Here is a 22,845-nt window from a genome sequence, read left to right as displayed (position 1 = left end):
GTCAGCATGACGCAATGCTGACGCAGTAATAGGTTTTTCTAGATTTATTCTTACTCAGGAAATTCCAGAAAATAGTATAAAGTTCTAAAATTCATAGTAAATCAACCGTAACTCCAAATGAAATAAATTATATACGAAAAATTATCAAAAAAATCCAAAGAATCTGAATATGGTATTTTCATGCATGTTTGAACAAGTTAACCTCACTGAATAGGACAATTCATGACTATGGAATAACTGGTAATTGGTTTTGGAGTTGGAATTTGCTATAGGTTTGAATTCCACTTCAATGAATATGGCTAACTGTTGCACTAGGTCAATTCAGTACCTTAATATGACATATCATTCATACGTATGTGCATTGCATTGATTGCAGTTCCTTTTGTGTTTGCCGGTGGTTGTTCCCTCTCGGTAGACGTTCGTTCCGACGATGAGTTTGATGACACCGATGAAGAGTTATATCATCTTCAGAAGTGCCAGGAAAGCAAAAACCCCTTGTTCATTCCGATACAATCCCACTCTCTTGCTCATGCTCTCTTTTACTGCATTAGGACAACAACGTTTCAACTATTACATGCTGCGGTAGCTGAACCCCTTTCCTCTGCATGACCTGTCATTGCCACAGTAAATAGATGAAACCCACTAGCATGAGTAGGAGTTGTTTGAGCCCTGGTGTGCCTACTCATTCATGCTTGTCTATCATGCCTGCTATTGCTTAGAGTTGACTCAGGTCTGATTCATCGGGGATGAATTGGAATGTGGTGAACATGTCCTACTGTTGCGAGCTAAGTGTGTGAACACGATTTGGTAAAGGTAGCGGTGAGAGGCCATGTAGGAGTACATGGTGGGTTGTCTCACTGCAGCCGTCCTTAGGAACTGAGTTCCGTGTTTGTGATCCATGAACAGTTACTACCACACATTGGGTTCCGGTAACTTGACCCCTCTCGGCTTATTAATCAACTCGATCTCTGACCAGGAGTTGCAACTAGTTTTTGGTGTTTGTAGGTAGTGTTTGTAGTCTACCAAGTGGCACCCGGTATAGGTGGGCTTGGGGCAGACAAGGCACAGTGGCACGGTGTACCAAGTGGCACCCGGATGGTGGGCTTGGGAACCCTGCACACATCGTTTGGGGCCGTGAGCGACACCCCAGCCGGATCACCTTGCGGATGGAACCCGAATAGGCGATAAACCTAGACTAGAGACTTGTTGGTTAGTCAGGTCGTGGCCGACTCCCTCGCCCGGCTTCCGCTTGAAGGTTGCCGAGGTACATGACGTGTACAGGGCGATAAGTGGCGAGAGCGTGTGTGAAGAAGTACACCCCTGTAGGGTTATCATTATCTATTCGAATAGCCGGCTTCCTTGGATATGGAAACTTGGACCCCTTGCATAGTCCATAGACAAGTGAAAGTGGATACTCTAAAATGCCCAAGATAAGCGTGAGTGCTATGGATGGCGTTCTCGTAGGGAGACAGGAGCGGATCCATAGTGGTGTATTGATACGGTGAATATGTGGACTCGTGTGCGCCACCTCAAAAGAGTTACTTGCAGTCGTAGTTCAGGATAGCCACCGAGTCAAAGCAGGCTTGTTGCAGTTAAACTCCACCACCCCTTTGTTGATACCGATGCATGTGTAGATAGTTCTGATGTAAGTCTTGCTGGGTACATTTGTACTCACATTTGCCTATTTTATGTTTTGCAGAGATGTAAGTCTCGCTAGTAGTTCCGTGTGGGCTTCGACGTTTAGCTTGATACCTCAGCTACGATCTTGTGCCCTCGGCAGGATCTGGTAGATAGTCAAGCTTCTCAGCCTTTTTCATTTATAGATGTCTGTACTCAGACATGTTAAGCTTCCGCATGTGCTTTGATTGTATGTTATGATTGTTGGGTCATGAGACCCATGTTTGTAATATCTCGCTCCTCGGAGCCTAATGAATAAATACTCTGAGTCGTAGAGTCTTGTTGTGATGCCATGTTGTATTGCACATATTGAGCATATTGTGTGTACGATTGAAATGCTTGGTATGTGTGGGATCCGACAACCTAGTTGTTTATCCTTGGCAGCCTCTCTTATGGGGAAATGGAGTCTTGTGCTTCCATGAGCCATAGTAGTCCGCTACAGCTCGGTTCAACGGAGTCCTGCTAGCCCAGCACTACTGCTTCGAAACACTTGACTGGCCGGCATGTGATTCACTTCGTTCCTGTGTCTGTCCCTTCGGGGAAATGTCACGCGGTGACATCCGGAGTCCTTCCTGGCCTGCTACAGCCCGGATCACCGGAGTCCTGTTAGCCCAGTGCTACAGCCAGATTCACACGCTGCTGACCGACATGCTCGATGTTGATTCATGTATGCTTGTCCCCGTAAGTTATTGCCACTTTGGGTTCATGACTAGTCATGTCGGCTTGGATTCTCTATCATATGGATGCTAGCGACACTATCATATACGTGAGCCAAAAGGCGCAAACGGTCCCAGGCCATGGTAAGGCGACACCCGTGGGAATACCATGCGTGAGGCCGCAAAGTGATATGAGGTGTTACCGGCTAGATCGATGTGACTTGGAATCGGGGTCCTGACAATCTAGCAACTAGCTATGGACCCGAAGGTCTGAAGTAAACTACTCACACATCATCGGAGGGGCCATGGAGTTGATGTAGAGGCCCTCCGTGAACAATGCCCCCTCCGGCGGAGCTCTGGGAAATGCCCCAAGATGGGATCTCTTGGGTACAGAAGGTTGTGGCGGTTGAATTAGGTTTTCGTGCTTCTCATGGATGTTTTCGGGGTATATGGATATATATATAGGAGGAAGAAGTAGGTCGGTGGAGCAACGAGGGGCCCACGAGGGTGGAGGGCGCGCCCAGGGGCCCCCTGCCTTGTGGCCTCCTCAATTGTTTCTTGACGTCCACTCCAAGTCTCCTGGATCACGTAGGTTCCAAAAATAACGCCCCCGAAGGTTTCATTCCGTTTGGACTCCGTTTGGTTCCTCTTCGGCGAAACTCTAAAATAGGCAAAAAACAGCAATTTGGGCTGGGCCTCCGGTTAATAGGTTAGTCCCAAAAATAATATAAAATTGTAAAAATAAGCCCATTAACATCCAAAACAGATAATATAATAGCATGGAACAATAAAAAATTATAGATACGTTAGAGACGTATCACATATCATATTCAGTGATCTACAAAGTTTTACGTAGAATTTTATGACTAACCATGTGAATAACCAATTCCTGTCATCTCTCTAAATAGATATAAGTGAAGCAGGAGAGTTTAATTGTTTCTACAAAATATATGCCCATGCTCTAACAAATATAAGTGAAGAAAAAGAGCATTCTACAAATGGCGGTTTTCTATATGAAGAGAAATAGGCAATCCAAACTTCAAATGATATAAGTGAAGCACATGAAGCATTCTATAAAGCCATACTCAAAAGATATAAGTGAAGTGCAATGAGCATTCTATAAATTAACCATGGACTATCTCATACCAGCATGGTGCATAAAAGAAAAGTGAAACTAAATGCAAAAGACGCTCCAAGATTTGCACATATCGCATGAACGAAACGAATCCGAAAACATACCAATACTTGTCGAAGAAAGATGGGATGTCTTTCGGGGCATCCCCAAGCTTAGACGCTTGAGTCTCCTTGAATATTTACTTGGGGTGCCTTGGGCATCACCAAGCTTGAGCTCTTGCCTCTCCTCCTTTCCTCATATCGAGACCTCATCGATCTTCGAACACTTCATCCACACAAAACTTCACCAGAAAACTCGGTAAGATCCGTTAGTATAATAAAGCAAATCACCACTCTAAGTACTGTTACAAACCATTTCATATTGTGTTTTTTTGTAGCTACTGTAATATAACTTTTCCAAGGCTTAATCCACTGATAGAAATTGATAGTTGTAGCATCCCAAATTTTCAATTTGGAATGTTATACATAGGTCATCCATGCATATCATATTTTATTGCATTTCGTTCTTGTGACCCTCGAAATCCTAAGCAACTCAAGGACCCTCAGAGAGAGTTGGGGACTTTCCCTCGTTCTCATATTTGAGTTTTATCAAATATTGAAAGAAGGATCACATTGGTTTTTAATTATTTTTTTCTCCCAAAAAATATTTTATATTAAAAATTATATGAGAGGAGATAATATGACTTCTCCAAAATAAATGAAATGTTGGAGGAAAAATATTAAAATCAATTTGTGTTTTTAATTGGGGTTTATCGCTATTTTATTTGAATTAGGAAAAATATGTGTTTCTCAAAATTGCATTAGAGGCCCAAATAAATGTTCACCTTGTCCTGCATATTTTTAATGGACGGGGAAAATTTATTTCAGGATTTTTGGAGTCCGTTTATTATTTCTTTTCTTCATTTTTCTGCGTGGCATTATTTAGAAAAAAGTCAACCGCCTTACCGGGCCGTGTCCGACTAGGACACTGCACCCAGCCGGCCTTTTTAAGGCCGAGGCCCGAGCCGCCCCGAGCCGTGTTGGGGAACGTAGTAATTTCAAAAATTTCCTACGCACACGCAAGATCATGGTGATGCATAGCAATGAGAGGGGAGAGTGTTGTCTACGTACCCTCGTAGACCGGCAACGGAAGCGTTGACACAGCGTAGAGGAAGTAGTCGTACGTCTTCCCGATCCGACCGATCCAAGTACTGAACGTACGGCACCTCCGAGTTCTGCACACATTCAGCCCGATGACGTCCCTCAAACTCCGATCCAGCCTAGTGTTGAGGGAGAGTTTCGTCAGCACGACGGCGTGGTGACGATGTTGATGTTCTACCAACGCAGGGCTTCTCCTAAGCACCGCTACAGTATTATTGAGGTGGACTATGGTGGAAGGGGGCACCGCACACGGCTAAGAGACGATCAACTTGTGTGTCTAGAGGTGTCCCCCTGCCCCCGTATATAAAGGAGCAAGGGGGGAGGCGGCCAGCCTAGGAGGAGGGCACACCAAGGGGGGAGTCCTACTCCCATCGGGAGTAGGACTCCACCTTTCCTTGTTGGAGTAGGAGTGAAGGAAAGAGGAGGACAGGGAGAAGGAAAAGGGGGCTGCACCCCTTGTCCAATTCGGACCAGAGGGGGGGCGCGCAGGCCTCCTTCCTTTTATCCTCTCTCCTCTATTCCCGTATGGCCCAATAAGGCCCTTATACTCCCCGACGAATTCCCGTAACTCTCCGGTACTCCGAAAAATACCTGAATCACTCGGAACCTTTCCAAAGTCCGAATATAGTCGTCCAATATATTGATCTTTACGTCTCGACAATATAACTGTCATCGTAGCGTTAAGCGTGCGGACCCTACGGGTTCGAGAACTATGTAGACATGACCGAGACACGTCTCCTGTCAATAACCAATAGCGGAACCTGGATGCTCATATTGGCTCCTACATATTCTTCGAAGATCTTTATCGGTCAGACCGCATAACAACATACGTTGTTCCCTTTGTCATGGGTATGTTACTTGCCTGAGATTCGATCGTCGGTATCTCAATACCTAGTTCAATCTCGTTACCGGCAAGTCTCTTTACTTGTTCCGTAATACATCATCCCGCAACTAGCTCATTAGTTGCAATGCTTGCAAGGCTTAGGTGATGTGCATTACCGAGAGGGCCCAGAGACACCTCTCCAACAATCGGAGTGACAAATCCTAATCTCGAAATACGCCAACCCAACAAGTACCTTCGAAGACACCTGTAGAGCACCTTTATAATCACCCAGTTATGTTGTGACATTTGGTAGCACACAAAGTGTTCCTCTAGTAAACGGGAGTTGCATAATCTCATAGTCATAGGAACATGTATAAGTCATGAAGAAAGCAATAGCAACAAACTAAACGATCAAGTGCTAAGCTAACGGAATGGGTCAAGTCAATCACATCATTCTCCTAATGATGTGATCCCGCTAATCAAATGACAACTCATGTCTATGGTTAGGAAACATAACCATCTTTGATCAACGAGTTAGTCAAGTAGAGGCATACTAGTGACACTCTGTTTGTCTATGTATTCACACATGTATTATGTTTCCGGTTAATACAATTCTAGCATGAATAATAAACATTTATCATGATATAAGGAAATAAATAATAACTTTATTATTGCATCTAGGGCATATTTCCTTCAGTCTCCCACTGCACTAGATTCAATAATCTAGTTCACATCGCCATGTGATTTAACATCAATAGTTCACATCACCATGTGATTAACACCCATAGTTCACATCGTCATGTGACCAACACCCAAAGGGTTTACTAGAGTCAATAATCTAGTTCACATTGCTACGTGATTAATACCCAAAGAGTACTGAGGTGTGATCATGTTTTGCTAGTGAGAGAAGTTTAGTCAACGGGTCTGCCACATTCAAATCCGTAAGTATTTTGCAAATTTCTATGTCAACAATGCTCTGCACGGAGCTACTCTAGCTAATTGCTCCCACTTTCAATATGTATCCAGATTGAGACTTAGAGTCATCTGGATCAGTGTCAAAACTTGCATTGACGTAACCCTTTACGATGAACCTTTTGTCACCGCCATAATCGAGAAACATATCCTTATTCCACTAAGGATAATTTTGACCAATGTCTAGTGATCTACTCCTAGATCACTATTGTACTCCCTTGCCAAACTCAGGGCAGGGTATACAATAGGTCTGGTACACAGCATGGCATACTTTATAGAACCTATGGCTGAGGCATAGGGAATGACTTTCATTCTCTCTCTATCTTCTGTCGTGGTCGGGTTTTGAGTCTTGCTCAACTTTACACCTTGTAACACAGGCAAGAACTCCTTCTTTGACTGTTCCATTTTGAACTACTTCAAAATCTTGTCAAGGTATGTACTCATTGAAAAAACTTATCAAGCGTCTTGATCTATCTTTATAGATCTTGTTGCTCAATATGTAGGCAGCTTCACCGAGGTCTTTCTTTGAAAAACTCCTTTCAAACACTCCTTTATGCTTTGCAGAATAATTCTACATTATCTCTGATCAACAATATGTCATTCACATATACTTATCAGAAATGCTGTAGTGCTCCCACTCACTTTCTTGTAAATACAGGCTTCACCGCAAGTCTGTATAAAACTATATGCTTTGATCAACTTATCAAAGCGTATATTCCAACTCCGAGATGCTTGCACCAGTCCATAGATGGATCGCTGAAGCTTGCATATTTTGTTAGTACCTTTAGGATTGACAAAAACCTTCTGGTTGCATCATATACAACTTTTTTTAATAAATCTATTAAGGAATGCAGTTTTGTTTATCCATTTGCCAGATTTCATAAAATGCGGTAATTGCTAACATGATTCGGACAGACTTAAGCATAGATACGAGTGACAAATTCTCATCGTAGTCAACACCTTGAACTTGTCGAAAATCTTTTTGTGACAATTCTAGGCTTTGTAGATAGTAACACTACTATCAGCGTTCGTCTTCCTCTTGAAGATCCATTTAATCTCAATGGCTCGCCGATCAATGGGCAAGTCAATCAAAGTCCATACTTTGTTCTCATACATGGATCTCATCTCAGATTTCATGGCCTCAAGCCATTTCACGGAATCTGGGCTCATCATCGCTTCCTCATAGTTCGTAGGCTCGTCATGGTCAAGTAACATGACCTCCAGAATAGGATTACTATACCACTCTGGTGCAGATCTCACTCTGGTTTACCTATGAGGTTCGGTAGTAACTTGATCTGAAGTTACATGATCATCATCATTAGATTTCTCACTAATTGGTGTAGTAGTCATAGGAACAGATTTCTGTGATGAACTACTTTCCAATAAGGGAGCAGGTGCTGTTGCCTCATCAAGTTCTACTTTCCTCCCACTCACTTCTTTCAAGAGAAACTCCTTCTCTAGAAAGGATCCATTCTCAGCAACGAATATCTTGCCTTCGGATCTGTGATAGAAGGTGTACCCAACAGTTTCTTTTGGGTATCCTATGAAGATTTACTTCTCCGATTTGGGTTCGAGCTTATCATGTTGAAACTTTTTCACATAAGCATCGTAGTCCCAAACTTTAAGAAACGACAGCTTAGGTTTCTTGCCAAACCATAGTTCATATGGTGTCATCTCCACGGATTTAGATGGTGCCCTATTTAACGTGAATGTAGCTTTCTCTAATGAATAACCCCAAAACGATAGCGGTAAATTAGTAAGAGACGTCATAGATCGCACCATATCTAATAAAGTACGGTTACGACGTTTGGACACACCATTACACTGTGGTGTTCCAGGTGGCGTGAGTAGTGAAACTATTTCACATTGTTTTAACTAAAGGCCAAACTCGTAACTCAAATATTTTACCTCTATGATCATATCGTAGAAACTTTTATTTTCTTGTTACGATGATTCTCCACTTCACTCTGAAATTCTTCGAACTTTTCAAATATTTCAGACTTGTGTTTCATCAAGAAGATATACTCATATCTGCTCAAATCATCTGTGAAGATCAGAAAATAATGATACTTGCCTTGAGCCTTAACACACATCAGACCGCATACATCAGTATGTATTATTTCCAATAAGTCAGTTGCTCGCTCCATTGTTCCGGAGAACGGATTCTTAGTCATCTTGCCCATGAGGCATGGTTCGCAAGCATCAAGTGATTCAAAAAGTCCATCAGCATGGAGTTTCTTCATGCGCTTTACACCAATATGACCTAAACAACAGTGCCACAAATAAGTTGCACTATCATTATTAACTTTGCATCTTTTGGTTTCAATATTATGAATATGTGTATCACTACGATCGAGATCCAGCGAACCATTTTCATTGGGTGTGTAACCATATAAGGTTTTATTCATGTAAACAGAACAACAATTAATTCTCTTACTTAAATGAATAACCGTATTGCAATAAACATGATCCAATCATATTCATGCTCAACGCAAACACTAAATAACATTTATTTTAGGTTTAACACTAATCCTGAAAGTATAGGGAGTGTGCGATGATGATCATATCAATCTTGGAACCATTTCCAATACACATCATCACTTCACCCTTAACTAGTCTCTGTTCATTCTGCAACTCCCGTTTCGAGTTACTATTCTTAGCAACTGAACCAGTATCACATACCGAGGGGTTGCTACGAACACTAGTAAAATACGCATCAATAATCTGTATATCAAATATACCTTTGTTTACTTTGCCATCCTTTCTTATCCGCAAAATACTTGGGGTAGTTCCGCTTCCAGTGACCAGTTCCTTTGCAGTAGAAGCACTTAGTCTCAGGTTTAGGTCCAGACTTGGGCTTCTTCACTTGAGCAGCAACTTGCTTGTCGTTCTTCTTGAAGTTCCCCTTCTTCCCTTTGCCCTTTTTTCTTGAAACTAGTGATCTTGTGAATCATCAAAACTTGATGCTCTTTCTTGATTTCTACCTTCATTTATTTCATCATCATGAAAACTCGGGAATTGTTTTCATCATCCCTTGTATACTAACTTGGTGATGGTGACTAGAGAATTCTGTCAATCACTATTTTATCTGGAAGATTAACTCCCACTTGATTCAAGCGATTGTAGTACCTAGACAATCTGAGCACATGCTCACTGCTTGATCTATTCTCCTCCATCTTTTAGCTATAGAACTTGTTGGAGACTTCATATCTTTCAACTCGGGTATTTGCTTGAAATATTAACTTCATCTCCTGGAACATCTCATATGGTCCATGACATTCAACAAGTCTTTGAAGTCCCGATTCTAAGCCGATTAAGCATGGTGCAATAAACTATCAAGTAGTCATCATATTGAGCTAGCCAAACGTTCATAATGTCTGCATCTGCTCCTGCAATAGGTCTGTCACCTAGCGGTGCATTAAGGACATAATTCTTCTGTGCGGCAATGAGGATAATCCTCACATCACGAATCCAATCCGCATCATTGATACTAACATCTTTCAACTTAGTTTTCTCTAGGAACATATCAAAAATAAAACAGGGGAGCTAAACGTGAGCTATTGATCTACAACATAGATATGCTAATACTACCAGGACTAAGTTCATGATAAATTTAAGTTCAATTAATCATATTACTTAAGAACTCCCACTTAGAAAGACATCCCTCTAATCTTCTAAGTGATCACGTCATCCAAATCAACTAAACCATAACCGATCATCACGTGAAATGGAGTAGCTTTCAATGGTGAACATCAATATGTTGATCATATCTACTATATGATTCACGCTCGACCTTTCGGTCTCAGTGTTCTGAGGCCATATCTGCATATGCTAGGCTCGTCAAGTTTAACCTGAGTATTCTGCATGTGCAAAACTGGCTTGCACCCGTTGTAGATTGACGTAGAGCTTATCACCCCCGATCATCACGTGGTGTCTGGGCACGACGAACTTTGGCAATGGTGCATACTCAGGGAGAACACTTTTATCTTGAAATTTAGTGAGAGATCATCTTATAATGCTACCGTCAATCAACGCAAGATAAGATGCATAAAAGATAAACATCACATGCAATCAATATAAGTGATATGATATGACCATCATCATCTTGTGCTCATGATCTCCATCTCCGAAGCACCGTCATGATCACCATCGTCACCAGCACGACACCTTGATCTCCATCGTAGCATCGTTGTCGTCTCGCCAATCTTATGCTTCCACGACTATCGCTACCGCTTAAAGATAAAGTAAAGCATTACAGTGCAATTGCATTGCATACAATAAAGCGACAACCATATGGCTCCTACCAGTTGCCGATAACTCGGTTACAAAACATGATCATCTCATACAATAAAATATAGCATCATGTTTTGACCATATCACATCACAACATACCCACAAAAAACATGTTAGACGTCCTCTACTTTGTTATTGCATGTTTTATGTGGCTACTACGGGCTTAGCAAGAACCGTTCTTACCTACGCATCAAAACCACAAGGATAGTTTGTCAAGTTGGTGTTGTTTTAACTTCACAAGACCGGGCGTAGCCACACTCGATTCAACTAAAGTTGGAGAAACTGACACCCGTCAGCCACCTGTGTGCAAAGCACGTCGGTAGAACCAGTCTCGCGTAAGCGTACGCGTAATGTCGGTCCGGGCCGCTTCATCCAACAATACCGCCGAACCAAAGTATGACATGCTGGTAAGCAGTATGACTTATATCGCCCACAACTCACTTGTGTTCTACTCGTGCATATAACATCAACACATAAAACCTAGGCTCGGATGCCACTGTTAGGGAACGTAGTAATTTCAAAAATTTCCTACGCACACGCAATATCATGGTGATGCATAGCAATGAGAGGGGAGAGTGTTGCCTACGTACCCTCGTAGACCGGCAATGGAAGCGTTGACACAATGTAGAGGAAGCAGTCGTACGTCTTCCCGATCCGACCGATCCAAGTACCGAACGTACGACACCTCCGAGTTCTGCACACGTTCAGCCCGATGACGTCCCTCGAACTCCGATCCAGCCGAGTGTTGAGGGAGAGTTTCGTCAGCACGACGGCGTGGTGACAATGTTGATGTTCTACCGACGCAGGGCTTCGCCTAAGCAGCGCTACAGTATTATCGAGGTGGACTATGGTGGAAGGGGGCACCGCACACGGCTAAGAGACGATCAACTTGATCAACTTGTGTGTCTAGAGGTGCCCCCCTGCCCTCTATGGTGGAAGGGGGGAGGCTGCCGGCCTAGGAGGAGGGCGCGCCAAGGGGGGAGTCCTACTCCCACCGGGAGTAGGACTCCACCTTTCCTTGTTGCAGTAGGAGTGAAGGAAAGAGGAGGAGAGGGAGAAGGAAAAGGGGGTTGCACCCCTTGTCCAATTCGGACCAGAGGGGGGCGCAGGCCTCCTTCCTTTTGGCCTATCTCGTCTATTCCTGTATGGCCCAATAAGGCCCATATAATCTCGGCGAATTCCTTTAACTCTCCGGTACTCCGAAAAATACCCGAATCACTCGGAACCTTTCCGAAGTCCGAATGTAGTCGTCCAATATATCGATTTTTACGTCTCGACCATTTCGAGACTCCTCGTCATGTCCCCGATCTCATCCGGGACTCTGAACTCCTTCAGTACATCAAAACATATAAACTCATAATATAACTGTCATCGTAGCGCTAAGCATGCGGACCCTATGGGATCGAGAACTATGTAGACATGACCGAGACACGTCTCCAGTCAATAACCAATAGCGGAACCTGGATGCTCATATTGGCTCCTACATATACTTCGAAGATCTTTATCGGTCAGACCGCATAACAACATACGTTGTTCCCTTTGTCATCGGTATGTTACTTGCCCGAGATTGGATCGTCGGTATCTCAATACCTAGTTCAATCTCGTTACCGGAAAGTCTCTTTACTCGTTCCGTAATTCATCATCCCGCAACTAACTCATTAGTTGCAATGCTTGCAAGGCTTAGGTGATGTGCATTACCGAGAGGGCCCAGAGATACCTCTCCAACAATCGGAGTGACAAATCCTAATCTCGAAATACGCCAACCCAACAAGTACCTTCGGAGACACCTGTAGAGCACCTTTATAATCACCAAGTTATGTTGTGACATTTGGTAGCACACAAAGTGTTCCTCCGGTAAACGGGAGTTGCATAATCTCATAGTCATAGGAACATGTATAAGTCATGAAGAAAGCAATAGCAACAAACTAAACGATCAAGTGCTAAGCTAACGGAATGGGTCAAGTCAACCAGACCATTCTCCTAATGATGTGATCATGTTAATCAAATGACAACTCATGTCTATGGTTAGGAAACATAACCATCTTTGATCAATGAGCTAGTCAAGTAGAGGCATACTAGTGACACTCTATTTGTCTATGTATACACACATGTATTATGTTTCCGGTTAATACAATTCTAGCATGAATAATAAACATTTATCATGATATAAGGAAATAAATAATAACTTTATTATTGCCTCTAGGGCATATTTCCTTCAAGCCGCCCCAGCCCCTCAACCCTAGCCGCCGCCCGCCTCGAAATCTGTGTCGCGCCGCTGCCGCCGGATTCGCGGGAGCCCGCCGCAGCCGGTGTTCGTCGTCGCCTCGCCATCTCGCTGTGCCGTCGTCCCGCCGCCTGCCGCCGACCCCGCCGCCACCCCACCGCCCGTCGCCGAAGCCAGCCGCCACCGGAGTTCGCCGCCATTGCCGTCTCGATCCGCGAGGTAGCGATCGGTTTTATTCTAAAAACCGTTTGGTTTTTTTGAAAAACCTAGATGCGTTTTTTTGTTTAGATTGGTTTTTTCCGGTTTAGTTATTTAAAGAACACCCATTCGTACGTTCGTTTTAACGAACGGTTTTCACCCGTTAACCACAGACAGCGAACGTTCATTTGTTAGCCTGTTCGTCTGTTTTCTTTTTCAAGGTTTTTTCGCGATTATTCTCGATCGTAATTTCTGCGCTATTTTTCGTTTTAGTTTATCTTTTCGCTCGTTCATCGGAATCAGGTGATTCAAGCGCCTAGATCTTCGTCTCGAAGCCCTCTTTCTGTTTAACCAACTTGAACAAGATTTTGGTACTGTAAAATTTGACTTTACTCCAGATTAGTAATCGGATATTGTTTCTCTCGTAGTTTGAGTTTCATTGCTCCGCTTGATTTGATTCTTTTTGCAAACCGGAGTTCTTCAGTTGAACTTTCCAGTTAGATCGTCTTATTTGAGATTTACCCATGCATCTTTGCTTGATTTCTTATGTATGCTATTGTTTGTTTGCGATAGAACACCCGGAGTGCGAAGCGTGCTACTACGAGTCTTTAGGATTTGCACATCGTCAGCAAGGCAAGTAACACTTTGATCATACCCCTTTATCACCTAGTTTTTATGCATTAGTTTCAACCTTCACACATTGCATGAGTAGGATCTCTTAACATGTGGGTCTGGGAAATAGATAATGAGGTAGAACCTATTACCCTCTTTTGTTATCAAACCCTTGGGAGTTACTTCTACGTTATGCTTATATTGCCATGCTATGCTTGTAGACGTGGTTTGGGTTTGAGTGTATCCATGACAGATATGAGTTGTTAATTAATGTTCAACTTAAGGTGACAACTTTAATACACATCTGGGTGGATTGCTTGTGGGCATCTGGAGAATCCGGTGTTGTCCTAGGATATCCCAGAGTACCCGTGTGATCATCCTACGGTCCGCCACCCAGGTTCAAAGGGATCATAAGACTATTCATGCTAGAAACTTCCGTGTGCAGCCACAAGCCATTATGTGCTCTGGCATAGTTGAGTAAGTTGCGTGAGTTCTTGAAGAGGTGGACTAGTAGATGTAGGGGGTTGTAGGTGTACCGGTCCGCCTGGAGTAGAGAGCAAATGCTTCCGAAAGATTGTGTCTCGATCATCCGTTTCTCAAACACCCTGTAGTGCGAGAAATCCAACGGAGGAGATCGAGTCTTGTGGGGAAAAGTGTGCAAATCTCTGCAGAGTGTATAAACTAATCATGGTTAGCCGTGTCTCCGGTTATGGACATCTTGAGTATCTGGTTCTTGGATTATCATATGGATCTCATCACTAAATTGATTTGTTGGGTTGATAATTACTTTTAACTGGGATTGAGTTGGAGGAACCTTCTCAATATTTTTCAACTACCATGATAGTTAAATAAAATATATTAATCATACAGCCTCCACCAGCCATATATGCATATAGTGATAGCTTTTATCTGTTCATTACTCTCATGTGTTACATTGCCAGCATATTCCATGTGCTGACCCGTTTTCGGGCTACAACATATCATGTTGCAGACTTTTCAGATGAGGAGTAGGGTGCGATAGGTCGTTTGTCATGCACTCAGCTATGCCGTTGGAGTTGATGGACTCACTTTATCTTCCAAGCCTTTCCCTATCATCGTATTAGATGGCCTTAAGCCATATTTATTGTAATAATTTCTCTCTTGAGACATTCGATTTAATAAGTGTGTGATAGCCACTCTATTATAAATCCTTTGAGTAATGTGTGTCAGCATTACCGATCCAAGGATGACACTGAAGCACAGAGACACTACAAGAAATATGTCAACTAGTGACCTTCTGTTAGTGACACTGGAAGAAATGGTCATAGATCTATGACCATTTCAGACCAATTGGTCAAAAGTTGTTCGGGGGGGCTCCAAATCCTAATCCATTGCGACCATTTTGGTCAGAAAGGTCGTAATTTTCTTACATGAAATGGTCATAAAGCAAACAGCACTAGTCCGCTGCCTTATTTCTAGTTGTTAACGACCAATATGGATGGTCATAGCCTTGTAAATTGTGGTGAGTTGCTGTGACTAGGCACCACCTCATCAGTTTTGCCTATGTGTCATGTCCATGTGGCAGTTTTTTCCCTAGGTTGTGAAGCAACCTATATTTCTGTCATTCCCAAAATTCCCAAAAAAATCTCATATTCTTTGGGTCATATCTTTGTCAAATATGTAAAATCCTTCTTTGCCTAGTTCAAAAATATTCATTTTCCTATTCTGTTCAGAACAACAGTTTGTGAAGGAAGTACCACTTTGGCATGTCCAAATAGTATCCATTTTCTACAGTGCTTTCCTATGCCCAAATAACCATCCTCCACCATATGCCAGCTCAATCCACTCATTATTTTGATCCGAGCTTCAACATTCATAGTTATGTCCAGTGTGGTAGTTTGCAAAGCAAGTACCACCTAGGCTCCTCCTTTTGAGCTGAAAATTTGTGAAGACCGTCTTCTTAGTAACTGATAATCCTCAGCCAAAACTCACGCCCATTAGACATGTACATTTCCCGTACCGCTAATCAAACATTTGGCTGCTAATTCATGTTTGAGAATCGATCGGTCTCCTCGTGAGAATCATATGTTGTAATTTTCTTCCTAGCACCTACCTGGGGAGTGCCCAACCCACTAGACATGCCTAGGCTGCCCAGAACACATGGCAACACCATGGTCACGTGGTGACCACGCGGCGGGCATGCGAGTTTACGCGCTCTAGAGTTGGGGCCCACGGCCACCGCCGAAACCTCAATGTATCGCCACCAAACCATGTATTTATGATTAAATAGGTACTTATGTAACTATAAATGATTTTTGGAAAAAATAAATAGCAAACTATGAGGCAGCTGCAGTTCAAATTTGACCCGCTTCCAACTGAATCGGCGGAAATTTGTCTTTTTCACGAGAGGTGGATCAAAACTTTTTACACCCAACCATTTTGTCAATTGTGCATTAAATATGTCCTAGTATTTAAGAAAATTGATTTGGCCCAATTTTGCAACAATTATTTGGGAGGTCCTTCACAAAAAAACCTCCTTTTGGGCACTCGAAAAATGGAAAATGGTTTTTTCGTCCAAAGAAAATGAAAACTTCCTTAGTCAACATTGTTTTCCATTCCAATATGCACCCTTGTGCACAATATGAGATCATTTGAACAAACTATGCCATGAATGTGGTCATAAGATTGATCATTTGGCTTGAAAGCCATTGATCTCCATACGTGATAGCTCGTTTCTGAGAACACTTTTTTAAAATAATTGCCGTATTACAGGTTTGTTATTTTTCCTGGGAACTTGGCCACATATAATGACACAATGCGAAGGTTTCCCAATTTTTTGATTTTTTTTGAATATTTTATGCCCATTTCAAAATGCGGTCAAAATGGCGGGAATAACCATTCCTAGCTAGTGTTTGAATCTTGGAAATTTTTTGGTGTTTCTCTGATTAAATAGATACTTATGTACCTAGAAATGATTTTTGGAAAAAATAAAGAGCAAACTACGAGGTAGCTAGAGTTCAAATTTGACCCGCTTCCTCCTGAATCGGCGGAATTTGTCTTTTTCACGAGAGGTGGATCAAAACTTTTTACACCCAACCAGTTGGTCAATTGTGCATCAAATATGTCCTATTATTTTAGAAAATTTCTTTGGTCCAATTTTGCAACAATTATTTGGGAGGTCCTTCACAAAAAACCTCCTTTTGGGCACTCGAAAAATGAAAAATGGTTTTTTCATCAAAGAAAATGAAAACTTCCTTAGGCAACATTGTTTTCCATTCCAATATGCACCCTTGTACACAATATGAGATCATTTTAACAAACTATGTCATGAATGTGGCCATAAGATTGATCATTTGGCTTGAAAGCCATTGATCTCCATACGTGATAGCTCGTTTCTAAGAACACTTTTTTAAAATAATTGCCGTATTACAAGTTCGTTATTTTTCCTGGGTACCTGGCCACATATAATGACACAATGCGAAGGTTTCCCAATTTTTTGATTTTTTTTAAATTTTTTATGCCCGTTTCAAAATGCAGTCAAAATGGCGGGAATAACCGTTCCTAGCTAGTGGTTGAATCTTGGAATTTTTTTGGTGTTTCTATGATTAAATAGATACTTATGTACCTAGAAATGATTTTTGGAAAAAATAAAGAGCAAAGTACGAGGTAGCTACAGTTCAAATTTGACCCGCTTCCTACTAAATCGGCAGGAATTTGTCTTTTTCACGAGAGGTGGATAAAAACATTTTACACCCAACCATTTGGTCAATTGTGCATCAAATATGTCCTATTATTTTATAAAATTGATTTGGGACAATTTTGCAACAAATATATGGTAGGTCCTTCACAGAAAAAAACTCATTTCGGGCACTCGAAAAATGGAAAATGAATTTTCCGTGCAAAGACAATGAAAACTCCCTTAGGCAACATTGTTTGGAATTCTAAGATGCACCCTTGTGCACAATACAAGATCATTTGAACAAACTAAGCCATGAATGTGGCCATAAGACTGATCATTTGGCTTGAAAGCCATGAAAACTTGGTCACATATGATGACACAATGCGAAGGTTTTTAAAATAATTGGCTTATTAAAAGTTTATTATTTTTCCTGAAAACTTGGTCACATATGATGACACAATGCGAAGGTTTTCCAATTTTTTGATTTTTTTTTAATTTTTTATGCCCGTTTCAAAAAGCGGTCAAAATGGCGGGCATGACCGTTCTTAGCTAGTGGTTGAATCTTGGCAAACTTTTGGTGTTTCTCTTATTAAATAGATACTTATGTACCTAGAAATTATTTTTGGAAAAAATAAAGAGAAAATTATGAGGTAGTTGCAGTTCAAATTTGACCCGCTTTCCACTGAATCGGTGAAAATATCTCTTTTTCACGAGAGGTGGATAAAAACTTTTGAAACCCAACCATTTGATCAATTGTGCATTAAATATGGCCTAATATTTTAGAAAATTGATTTGGTCCAATTTTGCAACAAATATTTGGTAGCCCTTCACAAAAAAACTTATTTTAGGCACTCGAGAAATGGAAAATGAATATTCTGTGCAACGAAATTGAAAAATTTCTTAGGTAACATTGTTTTCCATTAAAGATACAAACTTACGCATAATGTGAGACCATTTTTTTGAATTTTTTTCACGTGTTAAAGTAGAAGAAAAACTAAAGGAAAAACACAATTATATGTGCTCTATTCTCATTGGTGGGTTTAGTTGTCACACGGATCGATGACTTGGTGCCCATCCATCCGTCCAACTCTCCACCTCTCCATCCAGACATCCATCCGCAGCCCAAACCCTAACCCGCACCCACACTCCTCCTGCCTCAGCTCCTCGCCGCCACCACCTCCTCCCAGACCCCCTCTCCTCGACCCAGACCTCCATCTCTCTGCCATCCCACCCCCTCCGCCGTCCTCCCCCACCCCCGCCGCCGTCCTCCCCCACCCCCGCCGCCGCTGACCTCTTCAGCGCCCCCAACGCCGGCCATCCTTCCTTCCACCATCCAGATCCCCCGTTTCCTCGTTGTCTCGCGTCGCCGCTACCACCTCCCTCCAGCGGAGCTCGTCGCCGTTCCCCACGCCCTCCTCCTCTCGCCCCTCCCCTTCCCACTCCCCACAGCGATGGCCGACGGCCTCATCGTGGCGCAAAATCCCCCACCACCACGAAGCCAGCGAGGATGTTCCCGTGCCGGCCGCTGGTGTCCCCGCCGCTGCCGCGGGCCCTCGCTGCCGAGGCGCCCTTCTCCGTGCGGCGGCTGTGCGTGGTGCGGTGCATGGCCAAGGAGCGGCGGGTGCGGATGGTGGCGAAGCAGATCCAGCGGGAGCTGGCGGACATGCTGACCGCGACCCCATCATGCAGCGCGCCGTCCTCCCCGAGGCCGCCCTCGGTGCCGACCGCTACCTCTCCTCCCCCACCACCATCACCGATGTCGAGCTCTCCAACGACCTTCAGGTCACACCCGGACTCTCCCTCAAAACGATGCGGCTGCGCTGCAATCTGGGATGCTGAGTTCCTTGTCTCTGCTCCGGTTTGTGTCTGCAGGTGTGCAAGGTGTATGTGTCCGTGTTCGGGGACGAGAGGGGGAAGAAGGTGGCCATGGCCGGGATCAAGGACAAGACCAAGTACCTCTAGGTCACGCCCGAGCTCTCCAACGACCTCCAGGTCACGTCTGCTTACTTCCCATTTTGTTTATAGATCATTATGCTAGTTTCTGTCTTGTTTAATTGGTTAATTGTTCATGCTTGAAGTTAATTAGCTGGAGTAGTTGGTCAGTTACACACTGGTTGGTGCATGCTAGCTCAAGTGATACATGCATGGATGTATGTTCAGTCAAGTCAGTCAGTCAAGGAATTTGTTTCAGACTCAGGTGTGATGAATTTGTCATCCACCTTAATTCCTTGACCCCTGTAGTTGTTTTCCTCGAGAATTATTTGGTCTAGCACTTGGAGAGCTTCTCTGATTAGGGAAGGGGGACAAGGTAGCTAGATTGCTAGGAGAATCTACAGTTAATAATTAAGTAAACGTTAGTCTGTAAAGGTAGCAAGACGGAAAGCGTCCGTGCGTGGTGCCTTTGTTTGCAGCTAGCTGACGAGGGACAAAGGAATACTATGGGTGTTAGCAATTAATTCAAGTTCATTTTCATGTCATGGATCCTAGCTTGCTTGGCCCTGATTAAGATAAGCTAACTCCAATTATGTAGCTAATTTATGTCTTGTTTAATTTGGATGAATGGTTGGGTATATATATTGATTAATTGGTTAAGTGGTCATGCTTGTTTGTTAACGCAGTAGAATTTGGTGTGCTTGAATAAAATGGCGCTCATTTGCATCATTGTATTTCTGCTGAGTTTTAAGAAGAATTCTGGTACGAACGCACTAACCATATACTTGTACATGTGCAGCCGAGGAACCTCCTATGGGCTACTTCCAAGCATGATGTGTACGTGATGCAGAACTATTCTGTGAGGCATTGGTCGTCCTTACTCCGGAGAGGAAAAGAAGTGCTCAACGTGGCAGGCCCAAATCAGGTGATCTACCATAGAGCGATGTGATAGTCCTGCATTGTTAGAATGTCGGTCAATCTCTGATCCACTGTGCGACCACACTGTGCAGGATATGCAGGGAGGTCGTAACTTGTCCAGGGTGAAGATCAGCACCATGACGGTGAAAGACAACCTCCTGGCGGCTAGTGGTTTCCATGGGGAGCTGATCTGCAATGTAAGGAGGCCGGAGTAGGGACGCAGTGCACACACAAAGCTTTTTTCTGCTTGAGAACATGTAGAAATGTAGAGCTGTAGCTTGACAGTTAGGTATTTATTATTTTGTTTGTACCTTGTCAGTGAATTCTAGCAGTGAAGCCTCTTCATTTCGAGCAGCGATATCCTGATTGGTAAACTAGTGCTTTGTGTGTGCTAGTACCTCACAAAGTCATCCTAGTATATGCATAGAGGAAATTATTCACTCTGCCATTGTCACTGTTTCCTAATCGAGTACAACAAACCTCCTATGGTTTTTTTGTGCAAGATAAGTGTGAAACATTGTCGTGCTGACCCCAACATGTACCTAGCATTTCTGATGTGTATTTCCTCTGATTCCCTAGGCTTAACCTGTAAGTTATAATTACTTTGAATCGGTCTGTGGGAAATTGGGCATATTGGGTTGGTAAATATAGAACTGTAGAGATGTAGAACTAAAGCGTGGTACTTAGCCATTTAAATTGTTGGTACTTGGTAGTACCTACACAGTGAAGTCTAGTTGATTTAGGAAAACTTGACTTGAGATTTTCTTTCTTATGATTTACTGATGAAACCTTGATTCTTGAATCTTGATGTAGGTATCCCACCGCCGATCCATATCCAGATCAGCTGCGTCACCGGTTCTGCCATCTCCGACACCACTCCCCCGTCTGCGGCGTCGAGCTGGGCCTGCTCACCTCCTCCTTGATGGTCGCGCGCCGGGAGAGCCCTCTGCCGGCAGCGACGTAGCCGTGTCTGGTGCCATACAAGGGACGCCGGCGCAGGATGCTGTCGTCGTCTGTTCCTAACGCCGCTGAGTTGAGGTACTTGAGATTTCTCTCCCCACTACACTGTCTCACCCATTCCCCATCACAAATTTCCTCACAATCAAATCGATGCTGCAGCTGCAGGTGTTCCTTGATGCTACATATGTCAGTTTCTTTTGGTAAACTAGAAACTGTGACATCAAAATCAATTCCTCTTTAGAGTGAGTTGCTTGTATCTACTAGCTGGTTCTGTTGCTTACTGCTTGTTGACTCTGGTTAAGTACTTTTGGTATTGTTGCTGGCTAGATGGGAATTGCTGAATGATTGCCAAAGCCCCATTAGTTCTTTGGTTGTAACAACTGATTTTTTTTCTTTTGGTACTATATATGGTCTAATCCAGCACTGAATATCCATATGTTGTTTTAATCCCGATGATGATGCTGTAGCATAAAGTGGACTCCATATTCGGTTTCTCTAGATGCTTTATCTCTGCTGGTTTCTTGTTTGATGCACATTGTTATTTGCAGGGCTGTGAGTATATTTCCAAGGAAATATACTGGCCCTGATGTGTCAAAGTTGCCCATTTTCCCTTTCTTAAACAATTTTACTTTGTTTGTGTTCTTCCTGTATGTCCTGTTTCACATTACTGGTTTTTCATGCCATATTCATCAATCCTGCTCACATGCCTTATGATTGAGTAACCTGGTTAGTATTAATGCCACTGTCCTATTACATGTATCATTTGACACACACATTAGTAAATCTGAATTAATTTTGACATAGTTGCTTATTGATTGAATATGAGTATTGTTCCTTATACTCAAATGGAACTTTGATCTGCAGTAACTTTGAATGATCGTTTTTAAACTTTGTCGTGTATGTGAAACATTCAATGCTTATTTCTTGCTAAGTTTTTCATGTGTTCCAATTCAATTCCATGTTTTGATGAATATGCCTATTCCAGATAAGTAGAATGAGCTTGTTAAAATACTGGTGTGTCTTTAGTTTTTATATTAAAAGTATCCGTGTAATATTTCTTCTATCAATGACATACTTTTTGTTCTCTTTTGAATGTCCAGATGTTTTGCAAAAGGAAGAAGCAGTACTTGAAGAAGCAGATTACAATGTTTTCTCGTCGTGAAGCACCAGATAGGCTTGTTCTATTTATTCTTCCCATTCTAGAGTATTCCAGCACCTGAATGCCTGACTACAACATGTTGTAGGTTGCTTGAATTTGTACATATGTGATGGAAATTTGTAGAATGTGTGTTCTGAGATATTTCCGTAATATTCAGCTAATTCGTGGTAACTTGATTCATATTGTTATTCAAACTGGTTTGAAAATTTTCTTTAAATGTTCTGGAGTTGGACCTTAAAGAGGCTAAGGATCAATTATATTGGACAAATATTTTGGGTAAAAAAGTAAAACGAAAGTAAATGAATGTGGAAAGGCCAAGGCCCAGGAAAGAAAAACCTGGAAAACATTGGGCTGCACTCATTTGAAAAAAAAAGATAAAAAGGCTAAAATGTGGGCTTGGCCCATGTAGTCAACCAAATTAATAGGAAAAAAAATACATTTAAAAGGCCGAATTGTTGGGCTAGGCCCATGAAGAAAATCAAATTGGAC

General features: G+C 42.6%; 1 pseudogene; it reads left to right on the top strand.

Moving 5' to 3' along the window:
* Nucleotides 1-18,894: 18,894 nt before the first annotated feature.
* LOC125506697 (putative ribosome-binding factor A, chloroplastic) lies at nt 18,895-19,349 on the top strand (annotated as a pseudogene).
* The last annotated feature ends 3,496 nt before the right edge of the window (nt 19,350-22,845 follow it).

Source organism: Triticum urartu, chromosome 2A, assembly GCF_056163025.1.
Source record: "Triticum urartu cultivar PI428250 chromosome 2A, HENAU_Tu73, whole genome shotgun sequence".
Lineage (NCBI taxonomy): Eukaryota > Viridiplantae > Streptophyta > Magnoliopsida > Poales > Poaceae > Triticum > Triticum urartu.
Note: the sequence above shows the minus strand (reverse complement) of the source record. Positions and strands in the feature narration are given on the sequence as shown.